Source organism: Pseudonaja textilis, chromosome 3 (assembly GCF_049901715.1).
Source record: "Pseudonaja textilis isolate UNSWEBS1 chromosome 3, rPseTex1.2, whole genome shotgun sequence".
Taxonomy (NCBI): Eukaryota; Metazoa; Chordata; class Lepidosauria; order Squamata; family Elapidae; genus Pseudonaja; species Pseudonaja textilis.
Genome location: NC_141992.1, coordinates 143792681 through 143810333, shown reverse-complemented (window position 1 = coordinate 143810333; position 17653 = coordinate 143792681). Strand labels below are relative to the sequence as shown.

General features: G+C 37.9%; 1 pseudogene; it reads left to right on the top strand.

The window, feature by feature from the left end:
- Window positions 1-15337: 15337 nt before the first annotated feature.
- The window catches only part of LOC148126352 (uncharacterized), a 380750-nt pseudogene continuing 378434 nt past the window's right edge, over window positions 15338-17653 (top strand).

Below are 17653 nucleotides of genomic sequence, written 5' to 3'. Positions count from 1 at the left end.
ATAAATGTCACTCTTTATGAAAAGGACTTGAAATACAGATACTATGCCAAGTGTCTCAATAGCTGGGCAGAATCAGTTGGATAGGCTTCAAATAGCCAGGCCCAGTGCCACAAAAAACTTTATAGGTGACAATGAGAACTCTGAATTGCACCATAAGCCAAGTGGTAAATAATCAGGGAGTCACATGGAAACAATATTACATGCATATCATGGCCTTGTTCTTGAACTTTGAACCAGCTGTAGTGTCCAAGCAGTTTTCAAGAGCAGCCCCATGTTTACAGCATTGCAGTAGTACAATCATGAAGGGTATGAGTATAATTAATGTTCAGTTGAATCTGTCAAAGTCTTTCTTGACCTCACCTGATGTTGATGTTCTAATCTGGTACACCTAGTGGAACTGACAATTATAGCCTGTTCTTTGAGTAGGAACCATGAATCCAATACAACTTCCAGGATGCACATCAGTAAGGAAGTGCAACCCATCCAAGACTAAAGACGGAAAGACCCCAGGCACCCCAAATATCCATAACCACATGATCTTGGCATGATTGAGTTTGAATCTGTTCCTTCCCATCCAGATCCAGATAGCCTAAAGACATTGGGACAGGACTTTGACAACATAATTTGGTTATCTCAGGATCAAGATGTACAGCTGTACAAATAATTCCAAACAGGAGAATCTCATACAGCAGTTTTATGTGGATATTAAACTAAAGGATCAGAGGGATAAATCCTGAAGGATTCAACAATGATGGTCTCAGTCTTTTCCCCTATAGCAACACTTCCAGTAGTTAGGAGTGACCAATAAGAAATGTAAGCACTCCAATATGTTGTGCCTCCCCACAACCAATCCCAGGATGCCATGATTCATCAACTGAAAGCCACAGAGATGTAGATCAAGAAGCACTAGAGTGCACCAATCCCATCCGAGCTCTGCCAAAGTTGTTAAGAAGCGTGATCAATGCTGTCACTGAAACCAGATTCAAATAGGTTCAGATAACCCATTTACTCTAGGATACTCAACATCTTCTAAACTGGATAAATTATCCTGAATCCTTGGGTCCAGCAATGGCTGTCAGGATTCCAAGTAATAGCCCCATAGAAAGCAAAACTCTAAGACAGGTAGATTCCTCAAAGAACAGTTTTATTGGAGATATCATATTGGCACAGACTTGTGAAAACTGATTCTGAAAGTTCCCATGGTTCCCCCTTTCCCCAAACAACCAGTCATGTTGTCCAATCAAGGTACTGGCTGGTTACCTGGTTACTTCACCCCTCCTTCTCCAGCCACCTGTTGGAATGTCCTTGGTTCCCACAAGAAACTATTTTGGTTTGGCTACAAAAACCCCATTTAACGATGTCCCCCCTCCCTACCCCGTCTTTGTATTGTGGCAACCCTGAAGACCCAGCCAGGTTCACTTCAGAGTTGTCAATGGAATCTTGAGGTGAGGGCGTACCATTGCCCTTCAAGGCTGAAGGCACTATTCACTGTCTCCAAGAAGCTGATACCACTCAGTCACCCAAACTCAGATCATCTCCTAAACAACCTTGAAACCCAGGAAAAATATAGATTGACTCAACAAATGGCTAAACTCACAGTCTAAGGACTCTTTCCATTTTATCAAGTGTCATAGGCTCAGACTCACTCCAAATAATCTCACAAGGATATATCCCAGGTACCTCAGCAGGACCTGGCAGAACAGTGAAAATATTCTTCACAGTGCTCCTGCAGAGGTTTTTGTGGAGTGTCTCTTTCTAGCAACAAACAAGTCATTTGAAGCAGAGCCACTAGATAGCTATTGTCAGGCACAATAAGGGCAGAGAAATAATGACATTTTGCTATTCTTCGTCCCAGGATGTAAGCCCAAATATCAGACCTGGGACTTGTCATTCTCCTCCAATGGTGCTCCAGATCTCTCTTCTGGCAATTCAGCCTGTGTAGCTCCTCATAAAGCCAAGATAGACCCTGGGATCCCTAGGAAGGAAGCAAAAGCAATACAGGTCAGATTCTGTGCCTCTTCTAGAACTGCTGCAAGACTTTTTGCCAGAGTCTCAGGGAAAACCCCGGATTCCACCTGCAATTTAACAGTGTCCATAAATCCCCTGGCAGATCCAACTAGCCATATCACCTTGCTAAGTGTCAAAGTAGTGTCAAAATCATTCATAATATGAAGAACGCCCAGATTGGAGAACTCTGGCCCTTTGCCTCCTTCCTGAGTCTAAGCGTAGATTTCATTGAACCACAAGAATGGGCTTTCTCGGTGTAAAGCACAAGCTGTACACAAAGAATAGAAAGGAAATGTGAACACTTCAAACATTAAGTTTCTGAGACTAGTAAATAAGACAGCTCTCCTAAAAACGTCCATCTTCAAGCCAAGGGCTACCGAAGGATCAGAATATCCTCACAAGGCCTAACAATTAACAACCTCATTCCCTAGGTCTTGAGCTATATTCTGCTGCTGTTTTGTTTTCTACTTTATTTGAACCCCAGGTTTTCTCCCTACATTCTCCAATTATTCTGTTATTCCAATTTTACAATATGAGGAAACCTATTTCAGACCAAGAGATACATGGAAAATGAATAGCTGAGTGGAATTTTAAATCCGGTCTTCCCAGTTCCTGTCCAACCCTTCAACTACTCTATCACAGGCTGTCCATATATAGACACACTACAGCCAAAATGCTTTGGTAGAGTTTGACATCTGCTCCTAATCTTTCTCTTCTCGCCAAAAAGTTAAGCCAAAGTGGTGAAGAATACACCTTGTTGACGCTTAGGTCTATTCACAGGCTGCTTTGAGAAGAAACCACATTAATTCCCATCCCTTTGCAGAACCATCATTAATGGCAGAAGGAAAGCTAAGAGGTGAATTGACTTCATTGCAATGAAAATCATGGCACCAAAGGACAAAGAGGGGCTAAAACTTGAGCAGCTTTAGTAGAAACCCTACAGAAAATGGGAGGAGAAGTATTCTTATTGCTATCTGGAAGCCTCCCTGTTAATAAGGTCTTGAAAAGCATCTATACTAATTATTCCCCAAGGGAGGGAGGCAACTGCAGTTCTCACAATTTTGGCTAACTCTGCAGCACAGATTTTTAATGTTTTCCATTTGTTTGATTGCAACTTTTTGCAAAGCCGTATGTTTGATGGGGAAACAGTGGGTATGTTATGGTTCACAGTTTTTCTGATTTAAAAAGGAAACACTCGCTTCCCTAAATTGCTTCCCCTCGCCTCTACCTCCTGATGCCATGTGGAAATAGTCCATTGAAAACTTAGAGCAGGCACGGAGCTAAAGAAGAGAGGAAGTAGCAAGAGGGTGCAAATAAAATCTTCCACTCCTTAGCCATATGGTTCAGGTTTGCATCTTGTCTGGCATGATAATGTGATGGTTGGCAGGATTTATGTTGAGAGTCTCAAGCAAATAGCAGCCAATAAGTTCTCTGTTTCATGTGCACGTGGAGGAGGTCATGTTGTATTCCATACTGCTTGCTTCTACAGCTGCAGGGAATACAAAAAGGCCGCCCTGATTCTTTCTAGCAGGATTTCCGATGGAGGAAAGCAAATGAAACGAATGGTACAGATGCCAGTATTGATTGCATGGGTGTTGCCTAAGTGATGGCAACATAATCTATGGTATCCATTTGGGGAACAAACTGAAAATTATTGAGTTTATGTACCATTATACTATCTGTTTGTTCTTACGTTTGCTTGACACACTATTGTATAAAGCATGGATGTCTATTCCTAATATTCCCTAGCTCAAGCAACCAGTCTGCGGCATGCCAGAAATTGGTCCGGGCAAACAGGCAAATCCCCATCTGTGTGAGTGTGAGATGCAGCATGCAAACCACACACACACACACACACACACACACACATACACACTGGTCCACAGAAAAACCTCTCTCCACAGAACTGGTCCCTGGAGCAAAAAAGGTTGGGGTTTGCTACCCTAGCCAACAATTGCCAAGTTTGAAAAACATTGGTATAAAGCAGAGGTCTCCAAACTTGGCAACTTTAAGATTTATGGACTTCAACTCCCAGAATTCTGGGAGTTAAAGTCCACAAGTCCTAAAGTTGCCAAGTTTGGAGACCTCTGGTATAAACCATGGCACCTAAACATGTCTTTGGTCATTCTCTCAAAAGAATGTGGGATTGAATCCAGTTGGGAATGGTTCTTGTCATTCACAGAAGGCACCAGAATCCAATGATGGATCTTCACTAGAAGAAAGATTTGGACAGGCAGTTTAATGAGTTCTCCTACTTTGTTCCTTTGTTTCTTACACTATTTGGAAAGGTCAGCCAGCTCACCAATTTCCTTCAGAGGATGCTGTCATCTTTCTTCCTGTTCTCACCACCACAGTTGGGAATACTTCAAGCAGTACTCACATCCAAATTTATCTTTTGTGCAGTTTCTTGTCCCAAAAGTCTGCATCTGCATGAACTATAGGTAGGTTTCCATAATTTCCTACAAGTATCCCAAGAAAAGATATTCTGATTATTGATGCTACCTGTTATTGTAAACAACTCACTATTTTCAAGGAGTAAAATTTCAAACAGTCTTAACAATCAGTTGAGTGTAACAAACAATCAAAAGTGTGGTCTTTTAAAAAAAATCATTTTAGGTAGCTGAAGCTGACTCTTTTTCTTTGAGAGCTTTTTAAACCATTCATTATTCTTAACAACTTACACAAATATGCAAGGGCAAAACAACTACAGCAAAAACTGTTGTAACTTTCAAACTCACAAACTGGAACTAATTAAAGTATTAGTGGATACGAAGTATTATAATTAATGACTAAACATAGCATCAAACAGAGGTCAACAATAAGTTGCCATTGGACTTTGGCACATTCCTTGCTCAATAAACACCCCCCTCCAATTAAATAAAAATGAAAGTAACTTTAAAAGGAAAAAAATAGTTCCAAACCTTATAAAATTATTAAATCTCAGCATTGCTTTATGGACATTTCAGAAAAGTTCACAGTTTCTTGCATTGAATCTGGAACTGGTTGCTACAGTGATTCTATTGTGGAAGATTATGGTGTCCAGAGATAAAGTTGTGATGTTAATGTATTGGGGGAATGCCTCATTAAGCAAAAACGCAGTTTCAAAAATCACAACTATTTGCTTGACTCCAGCAAAGCAAACAATTTTCACATATCTAAAATTGCTTAGATGAATTATTTGGCCACCATCTTTTAATACTACATAATTAAAAGGTTGTCTCCCAACGGATGTAAACAGATATAACTAGGTGCACATCTAGTCTCAAACATCAACCTGAACATTGCACCAGCCTGACTTGGATCAACAGAGATGTCATCAGGGTGTGTAAAGGGAACAAATTAGGAAAGCAGTATTGTGCCAGCACAACTCAAGCTCTGTCCATTTTGTGCAAGTGTTGTGATATCAAACCCACATATAAAAATGTAGAAGCTGCATTACGATGGCACAATGCTGTTTTTGTCAAAGTGACAAAAATTGCTGGGTTCTTTGCATGCATCTGATGATCAATATAACTTCTGTCTTTTACATTTATATGACATTCTATGTCATATGACAGAATGAATATGAAAGTGTAGAAAAATATTTTTTTAAAAGCAAAAATTATAATAAGAACAGCTATGGCTCAACACTTATTTCCAAACTGCCAAAAATTTCACTCATAGGCAAGAAGAGAGCTGAGAGTTGTTTCCCCCACTGACCATTGCTTGCAAGTGGACACAGTGGGGATACTGACAATTTGACATGTCTAATGCTGCAGTACACACACACACATGTATAGAAATAATTAAGACTCAAGCCTACAAATTAAGACAAACATTTTTAAAAATTCAAAGCCCCTCAAAGATGAAATAGTCCAAGCTTTATTGGTTATTCTGCTTTTCATATTCAGGTCTTTCCCCCTCTTTTTAAAAACACCAACATTTTGTTAAAAAAGAGAGTTAACGTTTGTGTTGAGGATGATTCTGAATGAACTGCCTTTGTTGAGTCCAGCAAACAGATGTTGGCAATCTAATGTTTTGGTGACAAAGGCTAGAGTGCTTTAACCTTCCACATCATATCTGTCCAAGGCACAGCAGAAAATGCTTTAATTTGACAGCTTGGCTGGATGTAGAGAATTCAGCACCGGCCACCTACAGAAGGGCCAAATCCAGTCATGGAAACATCAGTAAAGGGAGAATGAAACAAGAAGGAGAATGTCTGTAACAGATGCATTAAGCAGATGCTATGGGTTTTCCCAGAGAGTAGAAATATTTTCCACGGGAAAAATAATTAAGCAGTTTAGAGTATCTTCTCTTTAATTCATAAGGAAATTGTTGAGTGGAGTGATTTCAAAAAGGAGTTAGCAGCTAATGGCAATTTATTTTGTTTTGCCTGGTGCTGAATTCTTTTAATGTCTTTTAATCTCATTGGTAGGTATGATATAAAAAAAGAATTAAAATGAATGCAAATTTACAGGCAATTCTCATAAGCTGTATGCAAACAGAAACATCAGCATAAAAGTTGTGAATCCTAATTTGTGCCACCAAGTTAAAATTCGTATCATTCTGCATTAAAGGAATATGGATATACAGTACAGCACTGCGTAGTGTTGACTTGCAATACAGAAAGCTGACATGGTCTTTCCAATTTATGGCAAAATTGACATACTTTTGAAAAAAAAGGGGGGATATTGAGGGACAACAAGAGAAAGAAGCAAAACCACTTGTGAACTAGATTTTGCATAATAGGATTAATTTGCCTGAGTGTCATGTCAGCTACGCTCCAAAATGCAAGTTAATCACAACATCGATATGATTTTTAAAGAAGAAAGAAAAAGAGGGATGGGGAGAAGAAAAGGCATTTCTTCCCTTGTCTCATTTTCATTTCATTTAAAAACACTTTTCATTTTTACTGTGTGTGGCAGCACTAAGATAAATAATAAGTCCTACATTTGCATTGGGCCCAAGGAAACTAAAATGGCCAGATTGCCTTGTGCTGGTGAGAAAATCAACAGATTTTCTTGGCTTGCATCAAATAGTTCTGCAGAAAAGCTTTTATCCATGCAATGGTGTAGTGTTTAATTATATAACTAAGCTTCCTTATCTGCCAGGTGCTAGTCAAGCATTTTTTTTCTTGTACCACATCTGTTCAGCCTAGGCACAACATTTCATTGCCCCCAAATATTACAATTATGGGATATTACTCTTGGCCCTGGAAGATTCTTCCTCAGAACTCCATATATCAGCTCCCCTAGACTATTGGGCATAATTCATGATGGCAGCAGTAATCTAATTTTTGGCAGTAATCTAAATTGTGTATTAGGTGCTTTGTTCAATGTAAGGTAGGAATAAACAAGTCTTTTTATTGTGCAGGAGACACAATTGCTATGAAGATGAGGAGATAGACACTGAGATAAATGGTGAAATGATGAGCACCAGTCGGGATTTTTGGCATGGGGGTGGAAGTTCTGAGCCAGTTTTAGTGATTTCCATCCTCCCCCCAATTTTGGTATTCACATAATCAAAATTCAGGAATCCTATCAGTGTAGTTCTATGGGTTACAAAAAATAAAGGGATGCGTGTGTTTGGATTTCAAATTCACAAGTTGCCTCCTGTTAGGACAATTATCCTATATATCCAATTAAGAGCTTACTCTGGAATCTGATAAGCTTCATGATCTCATTGTTTGGCTATGTGTCCTGTCTTACTGAGAAGTTTGTTATTTGCAAAGTTTTCAGAAGCCAGATCCTTACATGAAAGCAACTTCTGTTTGTTTATTCATTCATTCATATTTATTTATTTAGTCAAGCGATTATAAGATAACAGGTATAGGTATAAACATAATTATGAATACATGAAATGGATACATATAAAAAAAATAAAAAGAAACAATAGGACAGGGAAGGTAGGCACGTTGGTGCGCTTATGCTCATTCCTAGTCTGCTTTAAAGAAAGAGAACTATTTAAAAAAACACCCAAAAGATTTTGAAGTTGATTTTAAATGCTTAGCAAACTGAACAGGCAAACAAAGCACTGAAATTCTACTCCACATTTTTATTTAAATTACAATCTCTCACATTTTTATTTAAATTAAACTTCTTCTTTCTAAACTTGTGCCTTTATAGAGATATAAATCAGCGTATATAGAAATGAAAATCTTTTTTGTTCCTTTTTTTTGGCAATTAGCCATCCTATGTCTGACATATTTGTGGATTTTTTTAATGGAAGTTATAAGGAATGAATAAAGTTCTACCTTTTTATTGCAATTTCACATTTTGTCATAGAATGACAGAGATTGACCTTGACCCCAATCTACGTCTGCAGTCTTACTATTTGCCAGAATGCTCCCCACATTTTTAACTTCTATCTCACCCTTTTCCCCCTTTAGCTGTATCCAATTCACTTCAATTCCGCTTCATAAAATCGCTATCATTGTCATTGAAACCTCTAAAATGTTCCTTTTTACGTTCTTTACTTCTCATTCCAAATTTGTCCCAGATAATTTCTTTGCTTTGCTTTTCAATTCAATTCACACTTCCAGGGGGGCTTTGCTTAGTGTTCTTCACTTAAGCAGGTGAAGCCATTTATTTGATCAAAATCACTCTGATTGATTTTTGAAATCTGATGGATTCCATCAAAATCCTCATCCTTTGTTTTTCTCTTTGATCTTATTCTTTGTGACCACATTTTTCCTCTGCATTCACGTTATATATTTTTCTCAACATTTTACACAGAAAGACCTTTTTAAAAATCATCCTGAGCTGCTTTTGTTTCATCATTCCATTAAGCATCTTTTTTCCCCATATTTCTATTAACATAACAGACTTATGCACCACACTGATATAATACATTTGTTTCAAAGGTGATTTTTCAGAAGGCGATGGCTCTTTGTTTTCCATTTTGCTTCTTTCATCCAAGAAGCTTCTTCAGTTCTGGACTGAACCACAGAAGCTTCTTGAATGAGAAGTGAAACGTCTCTTCAAGGAAAATCAAAGTCCAGTTGTCTTTTGAAAAAGCTCATTCAAGACAACCATGACTTGGAAAATTGAGAATCTCTATAAACACAATACATTGTATTCTGTCTTCTTCCCAGGAAGGTTTGGAACCTGTTTGTGAGGATATTTTATGAAAACTGTTTCTCACTCTATAATAACTCCTACATCCCTTATTTCTATGTTGCTCTGGTTGTCACTAAATAGGGTTTGCTTCTGCCTTCTCTTCTTCATAGAATGTGTTGCCAGCTTCTATTGTAGCATCAGCTTTGAATTAATAAATTGTCATTCCTCTTCTAGGAGTTGGAATGTGGTCAAATGCTGATCTGATTTGCTCACTTTTTCTTCAGATGCTGCTACAAGTTAACACTTGCTGAAAGTATATGCCAAATTGTTTTCAGACGGGAACACAAAATATTACAAGCGCTGTTTGCAATCTGTTCATTGGTGCTACTTAAGGCACAACCCATCGAAGGATTTTATTTTCACTTGATCCCTGCTCAGGGTGTTCTATTAGCTGAGTTAAAAAAATTCCTGACACAAAGCAAAATTTTGTAAAAGTTTTGTTAATTCCAATGCCAGTATGTTTGCTTTCCCTGCTCAGTCTGTATATTGTAAATCACCTTGGAAACGGGTTGCCTTATAGTCTTCTACAATCTTTGCTTACTCAGCAAGGAGCAGTTACTTACAATAGCTAATCAGCAGCTCTCAGGATGCATTCCGTGTATTCAGCAACTATTCTGGAGGTACATATTTCAATTATTTTCTGACAGAATGGCTGTATTGGATTTATTTTACATGAAATGAGGAAGAAAACAGAAATTCATTTGAATCATACACTTAGAGGACAATATTGGATATTACTATTTACTCTATGCTTTTTGTTGTTGTTGATCCATTTCATGGTGGAGCTTAGTTTTATACAGTTTAGATGGAAAGAGAAAGCAGTTCAAGGCTCATTAAGATGGATGTAAAATCTCACCTAAGTAGAATAAACCTTTGGTGAGGCCACTGGCTTTTAAAGAATATAACAAAAAAACAATTGTGAAACAGATGATCTAGGTCTCCTTCTCAAGGACACAACTAATTATTTTACCAAATTCTGAACTATATTATGAACCAAGAGAGTTAGTAAAATAATATATGGAGACGACCAACCTATTAGAAAGTAGATTTACAACAGATTTTTTAAAAAAGTCTTGCTAGTTGTTATGAATGATTTTATAGTGTTTTTATTCTGCTCTCCTATGTAGTATATGATTGGGCTTTTTAGTTTTTGTAGGTATTTTACATTGCTGGTCTTTGGTTATAATGTAGACATCATTCTCATATGTGTGGTAACAATGTACAGCTGGATTCTGAAGAATATAGAAGAAAAAGAAAACTAGTAGATTTGAAGTTGATGGGTATGAGCCTAGAAGGAGTTAAGAAATAGCTAAACACCCCTCCTCCCAAGCACTAGTAGACCAGGAGTACATTATTTAAACATTCAGCACTGTATAAATAAGGCTGACTTGCACTGATAGTTATAAGTTATAATTCTAAAGTATGCCAGTTTTCCTCACTGCTTCTTGACAATCTGAAACATTTATTGCAAAAGTCTGGAAGACGAACTCACAAATAAATGATCTGATCTCTCATGCCTTGACTAAATCTTGTATTTTTTTACTACTGTAATACCATATCTTGGACCACTTATCTTTACAGCTGCCAATAATATTTTGCCTTCTGGGGTATTCCAATGACAATACCGTTACAATGCTTTGGTTATAATGAAGCTGAAGAATGTGCTTGGGAAACTGATCATGCCATGATTGCGAGAACAATGAACGCACCGCGAAGGGTTGATCGCCTATCAGCTGGATGTGTAATTCAAGATGTAAGTGAATCTTAAGAATCTCATAGCACGGAAAAACCTATTAATGCTTGTTCCCTTTTTTTTTTTTGCATGTCCCCACCCACTCCCCCACCCACCTCCATTTTTCAAGTAATAGCACACACTATCCAGTACAGCTCACACTGACTAGGTTAAACAATTACACTACACTAATTGGCCTGTGTCGGCCTTGATGAGTAGGTAAACAAATGCTGCATTTGAAATGCTGAGACAAATTGTATCTAATTAAATTGATGAAAAAAACTGACAACCACAACAAAGAAGGCAATATTCACAATTGTGAATCATAAATGTGTCTGCTGAAAGGATACACCTCTTAACAAAAACTGCACTTCTGCCCTGGATGCCAGAGACAGGAGGGTTGATGGTTTCCCTACCCATTTGAGAAATCTTTAATTATAGCATAGAAAAGGAATCAGCTGCCACATCTATGAGTTGAGCTACATGAACTCAGGAGTATGAGTATGTTATGTTTCTGTGCACATTCAAATCCGTGCATACAAGCAAAAGCCAAGTCAAAAGGCAATGACTTTTTGCCATGTTGTCAACAGGAAGTAGCTCCTTTTTCCATCTTGCAAATTGCCTCCTGCCTTTGTGATATATGGTTTGTTCCAAGAAAGCAGCAAAGGAGAAGACTGAATAACCTATGCTTTTTTTCCCCATTCATTTTTTTCTTAAAATGGGAAGATCATTTTGAACTTTGAAATCCCATGTTTATTATGCAAATAGACAAGGTAGACTTAGAATAGCTGTAATGAGGAATATGAATGAAATCAGTTGGGTTACCAACATTTCATGCTTAAGGTTTTAAGGACAACCAATGTGGTCTTAGTCCTGATTTCAAAACATTTCATATATTCTAAGAAATATTATAATTTAGGTACCTAAATTATAGTTATCTCATAAAGTATGAATGAATAAAATTATAGTCAAATGATTTTCTAATAGTGATACTAGGATACATAAGTTTGGATTGATAATATGAGTTATTATGTAATGTAACTGCAATTGAGACTACGAAATGAATGCACAAAACTGATGAACCAACAGACACACTGTTTGTATATATGTATGGAAGAGAACTGATGCTTTTATGTTTTGTTTGTTTTGCTTGTTTTTAAAAATTAATAAGTTTTTTTTTAAAAAAAGAAATATTAACCATAAAAATATTCATGCAGATATATGATATCTTTCTGGATATAATGGCAACCTGAACTGAAAGAATCTTTTTTCAACTTCTAACTCAATTCCAGCCTGTGCTCATCATTCTCTCTGATTGCAGGTAGTCCTTCACTTACAACAGTTCATTTAATGACTGTTCAAAGTTATAATGGCACTGAAAAAAGTGACTTATGATTGTTTTTCACAGTTACGAACATTTGTAGCATTTCTATGCTCATGTGATCAAAATTCAGATGCTTGGCAACTGGTTCATACTTATGACCATTGCTGTGTTCCAAAGTCATGTGATCCCCTTTTGCAACCTTCTGACAAGCAAAGCCAATGGGGAAGCTGGATTCATTTAACAATCGCATTACTAATTTAACAACTGCAGTGATTCACTTAACAACTGTGCCAAGAAATGTCATGTCTCACTTAACAACGTAAGTTTTGGGCTTAATTGTGGTCATAAGCTGAGGACTACCAGTACTCTTTGTCTTTCCAGCATGAGGCAGGAAATGATACTCAAACCTTGAATATCCCTCAGATAGAAATAAGCTCTATGTTAGTGGTGGGATTCAGCTGGTTCACACTAGCTCAAGTGAACGCGTTATTAAATTACCTACCCCCTGCTATCAAAGTGGATCCTGGGTGCTGCACTGCAATGGAACGGCCGGTGCAAGGGAAGGCGAAGGCCTCTTTCTTCTCCATGCTCCTCCTCCTTCCCTCCTTCCGGCTGCTCCGTTGCCTGTTTCTCCATTACAGTACAGTGCCCAGGATCCACTTTGATAGTGGAGGGGGGATGTAACAACTGGTTTGCCCAGGGTCAGTTTGGCCATCGTGGGAAGCTCATCCTGCATGTGCGGCAGAGCTGGAGGACAGGGATGGACCCACCTCCTACAACAGCCAACCTGACCCTGGGCGAACCATTACATTATTTGAATCCCACCACTGTTCTATGTCATAGAAATTATGGTGATCATAAGTAATTATTGTAATTGTTGTACCTGTATAAATGGAGAGAAATTAACAGGAAAGCAGTGATATAGCAGATTATGAAACTTACATGACTTGTTATTGTATAGGGATAATTAGGGGCAGAGCTCAGCAACTTATTGGAAAATATATAGAAAAAAAACTAATTCTTAATGCAGAAGAATCAATATTTAGGCATGACACCGAATCCTTTTTTTAACTTTTAACTTTTTACTTTTACACAGACCTTTTTTTCTTTAAAACACCTGGATTCCAGCTATTTTAAACACTGGGATTGGACCATGCTAATTTCCATTTGAGTCATTTGTTTGTAATAGAAAAAAAATCAAAATAAAAGCTACTAGGGATGGATTTTTGGTATGAAGAATGAGTGATGAAACTAAATACACCCCTTCTTTAAGAGCCTTGACAATCCCTACAGTATCTCTATAAAGAATTCATAAGTTATGGAACCTTGTGCATCTCTGCAAAGGGAACAACACCGTTGACATAACAGGGAATACTCTTCCACTAAGAGATTAAATCACAATGATTGGCATGCTTCTGTTCTTCTATAATTTAACATGGTGATACAGAATGTTCAAAAGTATCTTATAGCACAATTAACTTTCCACAGTAGGCTTTTTTGGTTAATCCTTGCTACAGTCCTCAGGTTTTAGGTTTTCAGAGCTGTCATAGACTGATCAACAGTTGTTCTTACAACACTGAAGACTCTCTGTCTCCCTACTATTTTATTTATCTGTCTCTTCTCTTTCATTATGGAGCAACTGGATCTGCTTTATTTCATGACGAGCAACTAGATATCCCATATTAGCCTCAAAGATATATACTTATTCTCCATAATGGGAATCCAGCTGTCCTTTGGCTGTTGAGGATGTCATTCCTCAGCCAAACTTAATTTATTCATCCTTCCTTCTGGTGGTCACAATCCTTTTGGTTGACAAGGTTATTAGTTAGTCGCCCTCTGCTGCCCTCTTTCATGTATTGCAATGTTATTTACTTTTTTTATTATTATTATTTACAGATCTGTGGGAAAGCCAAAGGAGACTATTGTAGTATGTCCAGAGTAAAAATTGAAGCTTCATAGATTTAAGTCTGCAACATGTATGCCACAAATTACCTGTATGATCTGTATGACAGCTAACATAGATCATATGTCTGTTACCTTTGCAAGTAGATTAATTTCTTGACCCAAGAGTGATTTTAAAAGGAATGTCAGGCAAACTCAAATATATACTGTCTTACTGTTGAGATAGTAGCGCAAGATGGTTATGAATCATCCCTCCACCTGACTGGGGCTCAGTAAGCAAATTAAATAAATAAGAAACAAAACAACTATCCATTAACTATCTACTAAAAACACCATTTCAATATGTCTTCTGCTATCCAACTGAACTCTGGTCAGAGGAGCTATTTTTTAAGCATCATATCTTCATAACAACAATTAAGGCTGCAACATTAAGGCCATCCCTCTGGGTTTAATCCATGTATTCATCTATCTGAGTTCAATTATCACTAAACTCAGTTTTATTTACCACAAAGTCACATGTATAGAATTGCAATGTACCAGATAATTAAAAGCCCCAAGCCTGCTATTTCCAGGGAAACAATAGTGTTCTGTGAGAAGAGGTTGCATATTGGAGTATATTTGGTTGCTATAGTTGTAGTGAACATTTGTCTTTCAAATCTAGCTCACTGAAATCAGGCTAGATTGCAGAGCTTCCATCTAACTTTCTGTGACAGCTGACAAACGAAGCTTCCTTCCAGTAGTTGTACTACCATCCATTCTTTTTGCCTGGAACAGTTAGGTTTTTGTTAGATACTTTACTTGCATTTCTAATTCAGTTATTCCAAAATTTATTCAAAGGATTTATGCTTATGAAATTATAATATAATGCTGCCTCTATGCCAATGAGCTGCAGGCAAAGAAAATAATTTTCTTCAATTTACAGTTATGAGGCTGGAAGAAAATGATGCCTTCTTATCACCTTTTCTTCTTTGTACATCTTTTTTCTTTTTTACTCTTCAGAAAGCAGGAACTGATGATGAATTCTTAAGTAGATCACACTGATAATTGTATTTCAGGACTGTCATTTCAGAGAAGACTGTCCACAGAGGTGTTGCAATTCACTTGAACTATTTGTGTCACTGCTTTATTCTACAGCTGAGATAATAACAACAACTATAACTACTATTACTACTACTACTACTACTACTGGGCAATTCTAGTCATTGGATACAAGCAGGAATAGGGGACTGGACTCAAACAGAACTAAAAGCAATGGATAGGAAGACCCAAGAAATAATGACTATGAATTATGCCCTTCATCCTTGCAGTGACATTGACAGACTCTACCTACCAAGGCAACTAGGTGGGTGTGGAATGTTGCAAGTACATCAGATGGTTGGAGAAGAAAAAAGGGCTTTGGAAGAATATCTGAAGGACAATGAACAAGATGCACAAGTTAGTATGCCTGGAAAACTTACTGACTACTGGAGAGACCAAACTGACACAAGAAAGACCACATGAAGAATAGAATGGAGGCATGAGAAGACTGAGCACTACATGGCCAGTACATTAAAAAAATAGTAGGGAAAGCAGATAATAACAAGACATGGCAATGGCTAAGAGCAGGAAAGTTGAAGGAAAAAGGCTGAGGGATTAATTCTGGCTGCACAAGACCAAGACTTAAGGACAAATGTATACAAAGTTTTGAGAAGACAGCAACAGACAGTAAGTGCTGCCTATGCAAAGAAGCTGAAGAAACAGTAGACCACTTGGTAAGCTGCTACTACAAGAAGATAGCACAGACTGACTACAAGCAACAGCATGACAAAGTAGCAACAATTGTGCATTGGAAGATCTGCAAGAAATATCATTTGCCTGCACCATAAAATACAGAGTCATTGAAAATAAAGAAATTAAATTGCTCTGGGACTTTAGAATTCAAACAGACAGGCACCTGCCACATAACACCCCAGACTTAACAATTGTTGATAAGAAAGACAAAAAAATCTGGATAGTGGATGTGGCAGTGCCTGGAGACAGCAGCATAGAAGAGAAAGAACTGGAGAAGATAACAAGATACCTATAAATAGAAATAGAAGAGCTGTGGCAGCGTTGCAGGTTAACTCTGCTCACTGTCAGAAATTTGATCCTGACCAGCCTTCCATTCTTCTGGGTTCCTTAAAATGAGGATCCAGATTGTTGGGAGAATATGCTGACTCTGTAAACCATGTGAAGCACTATAGGGTAATATATAAATGCTGTTGCTATAATAGAAGACAACAAATTGGAGATAATCACAGAGTATCTTGATCTGAAAATCAAAATGTTAACCATGGTGGTTCCAGTGGTAATTAGCACACTGGGTACCATATCCTCAAATCTTGGATAACACTTAAAAATCTATCAGTCAATTGCAACAGATCATATTACTTGGATTTGCACATACACTATGCCAATATTTATGAAACCGTAGGTTCTTGAGGAAAATGAATGTGATGAAGGTCAACACCAGCTAAAGAACTGGCAGCTGTTACTTCATACTGTTGTAACAACAACCCAGAGTGACACATTACCTTGACATGGTTGGGTTTTGTTTGTTTGTTCTGAGGAGCAAAGAAGAGGTATGCCCAGAGATTCAACAATACTGGACAGGTCTCATCATATCAGCTACACAAAAAGTGTCTTTCCCATAAACAATATGGTGAGTTGTAAATTACAGAAATCTGTACCGATTGGTCAACAAGGACCAGGCTACAGCAGGGGTGTCAAACTCAAGGCCCGCAGGCCAGATCTGGGGCCGCCCTGGAAACAGTGAAGAAGCGGCCTGCCATGCCTCTGAAGAAGAAAGGAGAATGAAGAGGGAAGGAAAAAGAAAAGAACGAAAGAAGGAAGGAAGGAAGGAAGGAAGGAAGGAAGGAAGGAAGGAAGGAAGGAAGGAAGGAAGGAAGGAAGGGAATGGATCCCCAAGCCCTGCCCGGGCCACCACAGGTGCCCCCAACATGAATGACTTTGAGCTTGCCATGCCCATCCTAGCCATGGCCACTTGCCCCCCCAAGGTCAAACACAACCCTGATGCGGCCCTCATCCTGTGATGATGCCTTAACACCATCAAACAACATCTGCCTATCCCAGGGAATCTTTGGAAAGGATTCGATAGATGGATAAAATGCTAAATCCAGTCTAAACATCTGTTGGACTGTGTGACCAACCATAATAATATTGCTAAATCATTGTGGATATTGTTCGACGTAATAATAATCAAGAAATATTAGACAAAAATAGTGTGTTTGTGTGTGTATGTGTATTACACTTTTAAACAACTGGAAAAATGTTGTTAAACTTAGAAGAAACAGTTGTATAGTAATAGTTGTATAGTAACAGTAAGTCATCTGTACATTTGCCTGGCTTTTGAGAGCAGGGTCATACCTGGGGCACAAACTGGCAAAGAAAGTTATTATAGATATATATTATAGCTACTTTAATTTCTACATAATACTGTATAGATATGATCAGTGGCAGAGTAATTTAAGAAAATAGAACCTGCAGTGTACAGTGTTTGGAGCCTAAGAGTGCTAGTGCTATATCTAAAAGGCTTATTCAGTGACAGTTAAT